This window comes from Triticum urartu, chromosome 2A (genome assembly GCF_056163025.1).
Source record: "Triticum urartu cultivar PI428250 chromosome 2A, HENAU_Tu73, whole genome shotgun sequence".
Lineage (NCBI taxonomy): Eukaryota > Viridiplantae > Streptophyta > Magnoliopsida > Poales > Poaceae > Triticum > Triticum urartu.
This window is the reverse complement of record NC_141874.1, coordinates 589,183,545-589,197,515: the sequence shown is the minus strand read 5'-3', so window position 1 is coordinate 589,197,515 and position 13,971 is coordinate 589,183,545.

Sequence of the window (13,971 nt, the reverse complement as noted above, 5' to 3'; positions counted from 1 at the left end):
ACCTCACCCTTAACTAGTCTCTGTTCATTTTGCAACTCCTGTTTTGAGTTACTAATCTTAGCATCTGAACCGGTATCAAATACCCTGGGGTTACTATGAACACTAGTAAAGTACATATCAATAACATGTATATCAAATATACCTTTGTTCACTTTTCCATCCTTCTTATCCGCCAAGTATTCGGGGTAGTTCCGCTTCTAGTGACCATTTCCTTTGCAGTAGAAGCACTCAGTTTTATGCTTAGGTCCAGCTTTGGGCTTCTTCACGGGAGTGGCAACTTGCTTGCCATCCTTCTTGAAGTTCCCTTTCTTTCCTTTGCCCTTTTTCTTGAAACTAGTGGTCTTGTTAACCATCAACACTTGATGCTCTTTCTTGATTTCTACCTTCACTGATTTCAGCATCGCGAAGAGCTTGGGAATCATTTCGTCATCCCTTGCACATTATAGTTCATCACGTAGTTCTAGTAGCTTGGTGATAGTGACTAGAGAACTCTTGTCAATCACTATCTTATCGGGAAGATTAACTCCCACTTGATTCAAGTGATTGTAGTGCCCATACATTCTGAGTACATGCTCACTGGCTGAGCTATTCTCCTCCATCTTGTAGGCAAAGTACTTATCAAAGGTCTCATACCTCTCGACACCGGCATGAGTCTGAAATACCAATTTCAGATCTTGGAATATCTCATATGCTCCATGGCGTTTCAAAACATTTTTGAAGTCCCAGTTCTAAGCCGTAAAGCATGATGCACTAAACTATCAAGTAGTCATCATTATGAGCTTGCCAAACGTTCATAACATCTGCATCTGTTCCTGCAACAGGTCTGTCACATAGCGGTGCATCAAGGACATAATTCTTCTGTGCAGCAATGAGGATAATCCTCAGATCACAGACCAAGTCCACATCTTTGCTACTATCATCTTTCAACTTATTTTTCTCTAGGAACGTATCAAAAAATAAACGACAACTACATCACGAGCTATTGATCTACAATATAATTTGCAAGTACTATCAAGACTAAGTTCATGATAAATTAAGTTCAATTAATAATATTACTTAAGAACTCCCACTTAGATAGACATCCCTCAAGTCATCTAAATGATACATGATCCAAATCAACTAAACCATGTCTGATCATCATGTGAGATGGAGTAGTCATCAATGGTGAACATCTCTATGTTGATCATATCTACTATATGATTCATGTTCGACCTTTCGATCTCCAGTGTTCCGAGGCCATGTCTGTACATGCTAGGCTCGTCAAGTTTAACCCGAGTATTCCGCATGTGCAAAACTATCTTGCACCCGTTGTATGTGAACGTAGAGCCTATCACACCCGATCTCATGTGGTGTCTCAGCACGACGAACTGTCGCAACGGTGCATACTCAGGGACATCACTTATACCTTGAATTTTAGTAAGGGATCATCTTATAATGCTACCGCCGTACTAAGCAAAATAAGATGCATAAAATATAAACATCACATGCAATCAAATTATGTGACATGATATGGTCATCATCATCTTCTGCCTTTGATCTCCATATCCAAAGCACCGTCATGATTTCCATCGTCACCGGCTTGACACCTTGATCTCCATCATAGCGTCATTGTCGTCTCGCCAACTATTGCTTCTCCAATGTATCTATAATTTTTTATTGTTCCATGCTATATTATATTCTATTTTGGATGTTTAATGGGCTTTATTATACACTTCTATATTATTTTTGGGACTAACCTATTAACCGGAGGCCTAGCCCAAATTGCTGTTTTTTTGCCTATTTCAGTGTTTCGAAGGAAAAGGATATCAAACAGAGTCCAAACGGAATGAAACCTTCGGGAATGTGATTTTCGGAACAAACGTGATCCAGAGGACTTGGAGTCTACGTAAAGCAATCAACGAGGAAGGCACGAGCCAAGGGGGCGCGCCCACCTCCCCCAGGCGCGCCCTCCACCCTCGTGGGCCCCTCGTTGCTCCACCGACATACTTCTTCCTCTTATATATACCCATATACCCTGGAAACATCAGATACGGAGCCAAAACCCTATTTCCACCCCCGCAACCTTCTGTACCCATGAGATCCCATCTTGGGGCCTTTTCCGGCGCTCCACCGGAGGGGGCATTGATCACGGAGGGCTTCTATATCAACACCATAGCCTCTCCGATGATGTGTGAGTAGTTTACCTCAGACCTTCGGGTCCATAGTTATTAGCTAGATGGCTTCTTCTCTCTCTTTGGATCTCAATACAAAGTTCTCCTTGATCTTCTTGGAGATCGGTTCGATGTAATCTTATTTTGCGGTGTGTTTGTCGGGATCCGATGAATTGTGGGTTTATGATCAAGTTTATCTATGAACAATATTTGAATCTCCTATGAAATTCTTTTATGTATGATTGGTTATATTTGCAAGTCTCTTCGAATTATCAGTTTGGTTTGGCCTACTAGATTGATCTTTCTTACAATGGGAGAAGTGCTTAGCTTTGGGTTCAATCTTGCGGTGTCCTTTCCTACTGACAGCTGGGGCAGCAAGGAACTTATTGTATTGTTGCCATCGAGGATGAAAAGATGGGGTTTATATCATATTGCATGAGTTTATCCCTCTACATCATGTCATCTTACTTAAAGCATTACTCTATTCTTATGAACTTAATACTCTAGATGCATGCTGGATAGCGGTCGATGTGTGGAGTAATAGTAGTAGATGCAGAATCGATTCGGTCTACTTGTCATGGACGTGATGCCTATATACATGATCATACCTAGATATTCTCACAACTATGCTCAATTCTATCAATTGCTCGACAGTAATTCGTTTACCCACCGTAATACTTATGCTCTTGAGAGAAGCCACTAGTGAAACCTATGGCTCCCGGGTCTATCTTCGTTCATATTAATCTTCCAACACTTAGCTATTTCTATTGCCGTTTATTTTACTTTGCATCTTTATTTCTCTTTATCATAAAAATACCAAAAATATTATCTTATCATATCTATCAGATCTCACTCTCTTAAGTGACCATGAAGGGATTGACAACCCCTTTATCGCGTTGGTTGCGAGGTTCTTATTTGTTTGTGTAGGTGCGTGGAACTCGAGCGTGATCTCCTACTGGATTGATACCTTGGTTCTCAAAAACTGAGGGAAATACTTACGCTACTTTACTGCACCACCCTTTCCTCTTCAAGGGAAAACCAACACAGTGCTCAAGAGGTAGCAAGAAGGATTTCTGGCACCGTTGCCAGGGAGATTCACGCCAAGTCAAGTCAAGATTTGACTCCCAGCAATGAGCCATTTCTGGAGCCGTTGCCGGGGAGTCTACGCACAAGTCAAGACATACCAAGTACCCATCACAAACTCTTATCCCTCGCATTACATTATTTGCCATTTGCCTCTCGTTTTCCTCTCCCCCACTTCACAACTGCCGTTTTATTGGCCCTCTCTTTTCCGCTCACCTTTCTTTTGCCATGTCGGAATAAAAAAAGGTTGGGGGTTCTCTCCCGAGTTTTACTACTTTAGAAAATCCTTCTATTCTCTCTAAACTCATAATTAATGATGCTATGGAAAGACCTACTGGAGTTATCAATGAGAATCTTAATAATTTTGATGAAGATGATTCTGGAATATTTCGTTATTTACTCGATGAATCTTTGAAAGATGCTTGGGATAGACTATTAAGGATCCGGGCCAGCTATGTGCCCCAATACCAAATTGAAATTTACTTAAAGACGTTTTATGTTGCCCTACCTTCTTCGTTTAAGCATGTCTTAGATTCTATATTTGAAGAAGATTTTCTTGAAGGGGATGCCGTAGATACTTATGAAAAGATTAAAACCATATTTGGGAACCCCATGAATGAGATGGTTGAATCTACATCTCTTTTGCTCTCCTACCAAAACGAATCTATCAAAGAGATGAAAGCTAGCTTAGATGCAAATTTCCGTAAAATGCTTAATCTTTCTTCTACCATTAACAGCCATGCGCTTTATCAAAATAGATAGATTAATGCCATAGATAATAAGTTTGCTCTTTTGTTCCCTAAAATCAAAGATGGCAATACCTAGATCTATCATTCCTTTTATGCCTAGCTAAGGGCATTAAATGATAGCGCTTGTTGGGAGGCAACCCAATTTTATTTTTATTCCTTGTTTTTTGCTCCTGTTTAGTAATAAATAATTTATCTATCCTATGTTTTGGTTGTGTTTTTTGTGTTTAATTAGTGTTTGTTCCAAGTAGAACCGTTGGGAAGACTTGGGGAAAGTCTTTTTAATCTTGCGGTAAAAACAGAAACTTTAGCGCTCACGATAATTGCTGCCATTTTTTATTGGAGAGTTATATTTAGTTAATTCTTTTTGAAGATGCTTAATAGATAACTTACTCATGTCCATAAATTTATTTTAGAATTGTTGGGGTTCCAGAAGTGGTTGAAACCTACAGATTACTACAGACTGTTCTGTTTTTGACAGATTCTGTTTTTCGTGTGTTGTTTGCTTATTTTGATGAATCTGTGGCTAGTAAAAGAGTTTATAAACCATAGAGAAGTTGGAAAACAGTAGGTTTAACACCAATATAAATAAAGAATGAGTTCATTAAAGTACCTTTAAGTGGTGTTTTCTTTTCTTTTGCTAACGGAGCTCACGAGATTTTCTATTTTAAGTTTTGTGTTGTGAAGTTTTCAAGTTTTGGGTAAAGATTTGATGGATTATGGAACAAGGAGTGGCAAGAGCCTAAGCTTGGGGATGACCATGGCACCCCAAGGTAATCTAAGGACACCAAAAATCAAAGCTTGAGGATTCCCTGGAAGGCATCCCCTCTTTCGTCTTCGTCCATCGGTAACTTTACTAGAGCTATATTTTTATTCACCAGATGATATGTGTTTTGCTTGGAGTGTCTTGTATGATTTGCGTCTTTGCTTTTTAGTTTACCACAATCATCCTTGATGTACACACCTTTTGAGAGAGACACACATGATTCGGAATTTATTAGAATACTCTATGTGCTTCACTTATATCTTTTGAACTATATAGTTTTTGCTGTAGTGCTTCACTTATATCTTTTAGAGAACGGTGGTGGAATTGTTTTATAGAAACTATTGTTCTCTCATGCTTCACTTATATTATTTTTAGAGTCCTACAAAACAGCATAGTAATTTTCTTTAATCATAAAAATTAGTCCTATGTGATAGGCATCCAAGATTAGTAAAAAAAAAATCTTATGAGTGTGTTGAATACTATGAGAAGTTTGATTCTTGAAAATTGTTTTGAGATATGAAGATGGTGATATTAGAGTCATGCTAGTTGAGTGGTTATGAATTTGAGAAATACTTATGTTAAAGTTTGTGATTCCCGTAGCATGCACGTATGGTGAACCGTTATGTGATGAAGTCGGAGCATGATTTATTTATTGATTGTCTTCCTTATGAGTGGCGGTCGGGGACGAGCGATGGTCTTTTCCTACCAATCTATCCCCCTAGGAGCATGCGCGTAATACTTTGCTTTGATAACTTGTAGATTTTTGCAACAAGTATATGAGTTCTTTATGACTAATGTTATTGCTAGCCTCTCTAATATCGCGCACTTTTCGCCGGTATCATACACCCACCATATACCTTCCTCAAAACAGCCACCATACCTACCTACCATGGCATTTCCATAGCCATTCCAAGATATATTGCCATGTAACTTACCACCGTTTCATTTACTATGACACGTTTCATCATTTTCATAATTGCTTTGCATGATCATGTAGTTGACATCATATTTGTGGCAAAGCCACCATTCATAATTATTTCATACATGTCACTATTGATTCATTGCATATCCCAGTACACCGCCAGAGGCATTCACATAGAGTCATATTTTGTTCTAAGTATTGAGTTGTAATTCTTGAGTTGTAAGTAAATAAAGTGTGATGATCATAATTATTAGAGCATTGTCCCAAGTGAGGAAAGGATGATGGAGACTATGATTCCCCCACAAGTCGGGATGAGACTCCGGACGAAAAAAAATAAAAAAAAATAAAGGCCATAAAAAAGGAGAAGGCCCAAAAAAAGAGAGAAGGGACAATGCTACTATCCTTTTGCCACACTTGTGCTTCAATGTAGCACCATGATCTTCATGATAGAGAGTCTCCTATGATATCACTTTCATATACTAGTGGGAATTTTTCATTATAGAACTTGGCTTGTATATTCCAATGATGGGCTTCCTCAAAATGCCCTAGGTATTCATGAGCAAGCGAGTTGGATGCACACCCACTAGTTTCTTTTGTTGAGCTTCTATATAGTTATAGCTCTAGTGCATCTATTGCATGGCAATCCCTACCCACTCACATTGATATCTATTGATGGGAATCTCCATAGCCCGTTGATATGCCTAGTTGATGTGAGACTATATTCTCCTTTTTTGTCTTCTCCACAACCACCATTCTATTCCAAATATAGTGATATGTCCATGGCTCACGCTCATGTATTGCGTGAAGATTGAAGAAGTTTGAGAACACCAAAAGTATGAAACAATTTCTTGGCTTGTCATCGGGGTTGTGGATGATTTAAATATTTTGTGTGATGGAGATAGAGCATAGACAGACTATATGATTTTGTAGGGATAACTTTATTTGGCCATGTTATTTTGAGAAGACATAATTGCTTAGTTAGTATGCTTGAAGTATTATTATTTTTATGTCAATATTAAACTTTTGTCTTGAATCTTTCGGATCTGAATATTCATACCACAAATAAGAGAATTACATTGAAAATTATGCTGAGTAGCATTCCACATCAAAAATTCTGTTTTTATCACTTACCTACTCGAGGACGAGCATGAATTAAGCTTGGGGATGCTTGATACGTCTCCAACGTATCTCTAATTTTTGATTGTTCCATGCTATATTATATTATGTTTTGGATGTTTAATGGGCATTATTATACACTTTTATATTATTTTTGGGACTAACCTATTAACCGGAGGCCCAGCCCAAATTGCTGTTTTTTTGCCTATTTCAGTGTATCGAAGGAAAAGGATATCAAATGGAGTCCAAACGGAATGAAACCGTCGGGAACGTGATTTTTGGAACAAACGAGATCCAGAGGACTTGGAGTCTACGTAAAGCAATCAACCAGGAAGGCACGAGGCAGGGGGCGTGCCCACCTCCCCCAAGCGCACCCTCCACCCTCGTGGGCCCCTTGTTGCTCCACCGATGTACTTCTTCCTCCTATATATACCCATATACCCTGGAAACATCAGATACGGAGCCAAAACCCTATTTCCACCGCCGCAACCTTCTGTACCCATGAGATCCCATCTTGGGGCCTTTTTCGGCGCTCCGCCGGAGGGGGCATTGATCACGGAGGGCTTCTACATCAACACCATAGCCTCTCCGATGATGTGTGTGTAGTTTACCTCAGACCTTCAGGTCCATAGTTATTAGCTAGATGGCTTCTTCTCTCTCTTTGGATCTCAATACAAAGTTCTCCTCGATCTTCTTGGAGATCTATTCGATGTAATCTTCTTTTGCGGTGTGTTTGTCGAGATCCGATGAATTGTGGGTTTATGATTAAGTTTATCTATGAACAATATTTGAATCTCCTCTGAAATTCTTCTATGTATGATTGGTTATCTTTGCAAGTCTGTTCGAATTATCAATTTGTTTTAGCCTACTAGATTGATCTTTCTTGCAATGGGAGAAGTGCTTAGTGAGAGAGTCCTGGATTAGGGGGTCTCCGGACAGCAGGACTATCTCCATTGGCCGGACTGTTAGACTATGAAGATACAAGATTGAAGACTTCGTCTCGTGTCCGGATGGGACTCTACTTGGTGTGGAAGGCAAGCTAGGCAATACGGATATGGATATCTCCTCCTTTGTAACCGACCTTGTGTAACCCTAACCCTCTCCGGTGTCTATATAAACCAAAGGGTTTTAGTCCGTAGGACAACAATCACAACATACAATCATACCATAGGCTAGCTTCTAGGGTTTAGCCTCTCTGATCTCGTGGTAGATCTACTCTTGTACTACCCATATCATCAATATCAATCAAGCAGGACGTAGGGTTTTACCTCCATCAAGAGGGCCCCAACCTAGGTAAAACATCGTGTCCCCTGCCTCCTGTTACCATCCGGCTTAGATGTACAGTTCGGGACCCCCTACCCGAGATCCGCCGGTTTTGACACCGACATTAGTGCTTTCATTGAGAGTTCCTCTATGTCGTCGCTGTTAGGCTTGATGGCTCCTACTATCATCAATAGTGATGCGGCCCAGGGTGAGACTTTTCTCCCCGGACAGATCTTCGTATTTGGCGGCTTTGCACTGCGGGATAATTCGCTTGGCCATCTGGAGCAGATTGAAAGCTACGCCCCTGGCCGTCAGGTCAGATTTGGAAGTTTGAACTACACGGCCGACATCCGCGGAGACTCGATCTTCAACGGATTCGAGCCACAGCCGGGCGCGCCGCACTGTCGCGATGGGTGTGACCTAGCTCTACGGCCGAACAGTACCCTAGAGGCTACGCCCGCATCAGCTCTGACCCTTAGCTCGGAGCCAACTGCGCCAATCGAGGACGGGTGGTTAGACACCGCCTCAGGGGCTGCAGTCCCAATGGCGATCGAGCCAAACACCAGCATAATCCTCTGCGCAGCCTGTGACTCTAAGGTGCCGGACTCTTTTTTTGACTCCGAACCGCCCGCGCCCCTGCCAATCGAATCCGATTGGGCGCCGATCATGGAATTCACCGCCGCGGATATCTTTCAGCACTCGCCCTTCGGCGACATTCTGAATTCACTAAGGTCTCTCTCTTAGTCAGGAGAGCCCTAGCCGGATTATGGCCAATAGGATTGGGATGCGGACGATGAAGAAATTCGACGCCCATCCACCACCCACTTAATAGCCACTGTCGATGACTCAACCGACATGCTCGACTTCAACTCTGAAAACATCGACGGTATGGACGACGATGCGGGAGGCGAAGAGGAACCACCGCCCACAGGGCGCTGGACGTCCACTTCATCATATGACGTATACATGGTGGACACACCAAAAGAAGACGACGACAAGGAACGGAAGGACGCACTGAAGGCTTGTTCCCTCGAGAAGCAGTCAAAGCGGCGGCGCCGCCCCAAATCTTGCCTCGGCAGAAATAACGATCATACAGACCCAGCGTTGGAGCAGGGCGAACCACTGCCGGACTACGGCAATACGAAGAATCAAACCGAACAAACTAATTCTGTCAAAGATAATAGTCCAGACGACATAACGTCGGACAGGCACCCGGAGCAGCAGAATGCCCGTCAAAGGCTTGTTGCCACCGCGAGGAGTCTGAAAAAGCAGAAGCAAAGGCTCAAGGCTGCGCAGGACACACTCCAAATCAGATGGAGTAAAGTACTCAACACAGCAGCGAAGTTGCTACCTAATTTCGATGAGGAGGCCTCAGACCCCCCACAACCAAAAATCAAAATAGCCACCTGGCCGGATAAATGACCTCACGGCCAACATCGAGCGGCAAACAACGCTACTCACAAGCTAATACGCGATCCACGCGAGGGCTCGCACCAAAAGGACAACGCAACCAGATCCATCTATGGACCACACAAGCGCGCCCCAGCATATGATGTAACATAACAAACATCCGAACAATGCGGTACACCCAGATACAGGGGTGCCGCACACCCCCTATGTTTCACCGACGAGGTGCTGGACCATGAATTTCCAGAGGGATTCAAACCCGTAAACATAGAGGCATACGACGGAACAACAGACCCTGGGTTCTGGATTGAGGACTATATCCTCCATATCCATATGGCTTGAGGAAATGATCTCCACGCCATCAAGTACTTACCCCTCAAGTTCAAAGGGCCAGCTTGTCACTAGCTTAAAAGCCTCCCCGAAAACTCCATTGGAAGCTGGGAAGAGCTCGAAGACGCTTTTCGGGCAAATTTTCAAGGGACTTATGTCCGACCTCCGGACGCAGACGATTTGAGTCATATAGCTCAATAGCCCGGAGAGTCAGCCTGAAAACTTTAGAACATGTTTCTTACTAAAAAGAACCAAATTGTCGACTGTCCGGACGCCAAATCCTTGGCAGCTTTTAAGCATAGCATCCATGACGAATGGCTTGCCAGACACCTCGGCCAAGAAAAGCTGAGAACAATGGCAGCATTAACAAGCCTCATGACCCGCTTTTGCGTGGGTGAGGACAACTGGCTAGCCAGATGCAGCACCAACGACCCCAGTACATCTGAAGTTAGAGATGGAAACGGGAAATCACGGCGCAACAACAATAACAAACGCCGGAATAAAGAAGACAGCATGAAGAGCACGGCAGTAAACGCCGGATTCAAAAGCTCTCGGCTAGGTCAGCAAAAGCCACCCTCTAAAGGCGCCAGAGACGAACTGTCCAGCCTAAACAAAATTCTGGACCAAATATGTCAGATCCATAGCACCCCTGGTAAACCCGCTAATCATACCCATAGAGAATGTTGGGTCTTCAAGCAGTCCGGCAAGCTCAACGCCGTACACAAGGGGGAGGATACACCAAGTGAAGACGAGGATGAGCCTCTCAAGCAAGAAACTCGGGAACAAAAGAAATTTCAACCAGAAGTCAAAATAGTAAACGTGTTACACGTGATCAAGGGAAGAAACAAAACGGCACTCTGAAAGTGCAACTATCCCTAGGTGGTTTTGGTAATTCATAACAACATATAGCTCATTGAGCTAATACTATTCCAAGATAATTATTTCAGGAAAGCTCAATGATTGGCATGGCATGGATGTGAAAGTGGAGCCCTCAAAATGCTAAGGACAAAGGATTGGCTCAAGCTCAAAAGCTCAAGACTCTTCATTTTATATTTTAGTGATCCAAGATCACATTGAGTCTTTAGGAAAAGCCAATACTATTAAGGAGGGATGAGGTGTTGCTTAATGAGCCTCTTGCTTCATGTGCTTAGTGATATGCTCCAAAATCCTCAACTACTTTCCCATATCCACATATGACCTAAACCCTAAGCCAAACTCGGTCCTACCGATTCTTCCTATCCGGCGCCACCGAGTTTCACTTGTCATTAGCCACTGCCAAACCCTAGCAATTCGGTCCTACCGATAAGGATCTCGGTCTCACCGAGATGGGGTTGCAAACTCTCTGTTTCCCTTTCGTAACTTTTCGGTCTCACCGAAAGAGCGAATCGGTCCCACCGAGATTGCAATGTAAACTCAGTGTTTCCCCTTTGTAACTTTTCGGTCTCACCGAGTTCCACTCCGTCTCACCGAAAGAGCAAATCGGTCCCACCGAGTTTGCCTGACCAACTCTCTGCTTAGCTAATTACCAAATTCGGTCTCACCGAGTTTGTGTAATCGGTCTCACTGAGATTACGTTATGCCCAAACCCTAACCGAATCGGTCCTACCGAGTTGCATGTCAGTCCCACCGAAATTCCTAACGGTCACTAGGTTTACTACTTCGGTCAGACCGAGTTTTCTGATTCGGTCCCACCGAGATTGGTAAATTGTGTGTAACGGTTGGATTTTGTGTGGAGGCTATATATACCCCTCCACCTCCTTCTCATTCGAAGAGAGAGCCATCAGAACACACACACCATTCCTACTCATATGTTTTGAGAGAAAACCACCTACTCATGTGTTGAGATCAAGACATTCCATTCCTACCATATGAATCTTGATCTCTAGCCTTCCCAAGTTGCTTTCCACTCAAATCATCTTTCCACCAAATCCAAATCCTATGAGAGAGAGTTGAGTGTTGGGGAGACTATCATTTGAAGCACAAGAGCAAGGAGTTCATTACCTACACACCATTTGTTACTTCTTGGAGAGTGGTGTCTCCTAGATTGGCTAGGTGTCACTTGGGAGCCTCCGACAAGATTGTGGAGTTGAACCAAGGAGTTTGGAAGGGCAAGGAGATTGCCTACTTCGTGAAGATCTACCGCTAGTGAGGCAAGTCCTTCGTGGGCGATGGCCATGGTGGGATAGACAAGGTTGCTTCTTCGTGGACCCTTTGTGGGTGGTTGCTTCTTCGTGGACCCTTCATGGGTGGAGCCCTGTGTGGACTCGCGCAAACGTTACCCTTGGGTGGAGCCCTGTGTGGACTCGCGCAACCGTTACCCTTCGTGGGTTGAAGTCTCCATCAACGTGGATGTAGGATAGCACCACCTATCCGAACCACGGGAAAAACATCCGTGTCTCCAATTGCGTTTGAAATCTCCAAACCCTTCCCTTTACTTTCTTGCAAGTTGCATGCTTTACTTTCCGCTGCCTATATACTCTTTGCATGCTTGCTTGAATTATGTGATGATTGCTTGACTTGTCCTAAATTAGCTAAAATCTGCCAAGAACTAAAATTGGGAAAAGGTTAAGTTTTTATTTGGTCAAGTAGTCTAATCACCCCCCCTCTAGACATATTTTCGATCCTACAAGTGGTATCAGAGATTTGGTCTCCATTTGCTTGATCTCCATAGCTTTTGGTGGTCATAGCCTTGGTTTCACAACCTAGGAGAGTATGGCGTCTAGCGAGGGAAATTATCACCGTAGAGGTCCTTACTTTGATGGTACTAATTTTGCTAGTTGGAAGCATAAAATGAAAATGCATATTCTTGGACATAACCCCGCCGTTTGGGCTATTGTGTGTGTTGGTTTGCAAGGTGACTTCTTTGATGGGAGAGAACCAAACCGTGAAGCTACCGCAGATGAGTTGAAGATGTTGCAATACAATGCTCAAGCTTGCGATATTCTCTTCAACGGATTGTGCCCCGAAGAATTCAACAAAATCAGCCGCCTTGAGAATGCAAAGGAAATTTGGGACACTTTGATTGATATGCACGAAGGTACCGACTCCGTCAAGGAATCCAAGTTGGATGTGCTTCAAAGCCAACTTGACAAGTTCAAGATGAAGGATGGTGAAGGTGTCGCTGAAATGTACTCTAGGCTTGCTCTCATCACAAATGAGATTGCCGGCTTAGGAAGTGAAGAGATGACCGATAGATTCATCATCAAGAAGATCCTAAGAGCCTTGGATGGAAAATATGATATCGTGTGCACATTGATCCAAATGATTCCCAATTACAAAGATCTCAAGCCAACGGAGGTGATTGGAAGAATTGTTGCTCATGAGATGTCACTTAAGGATAAAGAGGAACTTCACAACAAATCAAGTGGTGCCTATAAATCCTCATGTGAAGCCCCTACATCATCAAGTGAGAAACAAGACTTCAATGAAGAATTGAGCTTAATGGTGAAGAACTTCAACAAGTTCTACAAGAGTAGAAGCAAAGATAGAAGCTCCAAGTCAAGGTCCTACAATGACAAAAGATCTTCTAGTCGAGAGCGAAACTGTTACAATTGTGGAAGACCCGGACACTATTCCAATGAGTGTACGGCTCCCTACAAGAGAAGAGAAGATTCTCCAAAAAGAAGAAGCAAAGGATCACCACCAAGGGAAAGAAGGAGTAGAGATGATCGTTATGAACGAAGATACTCACGGAGAAGCAAGGATTCGGAAAGGAAGGAAAAATCATCAAGGAGTTACACAAGACGAAGACATCAAGCTCATGTTGGTGAATGGGTATCCGGCTCCGACTCCGACAGCCACTCCGAGAGAAGTTATCACTCCGACTCCGAAGATACTCAAGATGAAGGTGTTGCCGGTCTAGCACTTGTGTCAACCAACTCCTACGACATATTTGACTCACCAAATGAAGGAATTGGAAGATGCTTCATGGCCAAAGGTCCTAAGGTAACACACCCCGAGTATGTTGATTTCAATAGTGATGAAGATGACTTGTTAGGTGATGATTTGCTTGGTGACAACTCTAGTGATGAATACTATGATGAAAGACCAATTAATCATGCTAATCAAGATAAAACAAATGACAATGATAAGGAGAAGATTGAGGCTCTAACTAAAGAACTAAAAACTCTTAAGTTAGCTCATGACACTATCTTCGAAGATCATCGAGAACTTTTAAGAGCTCATGAG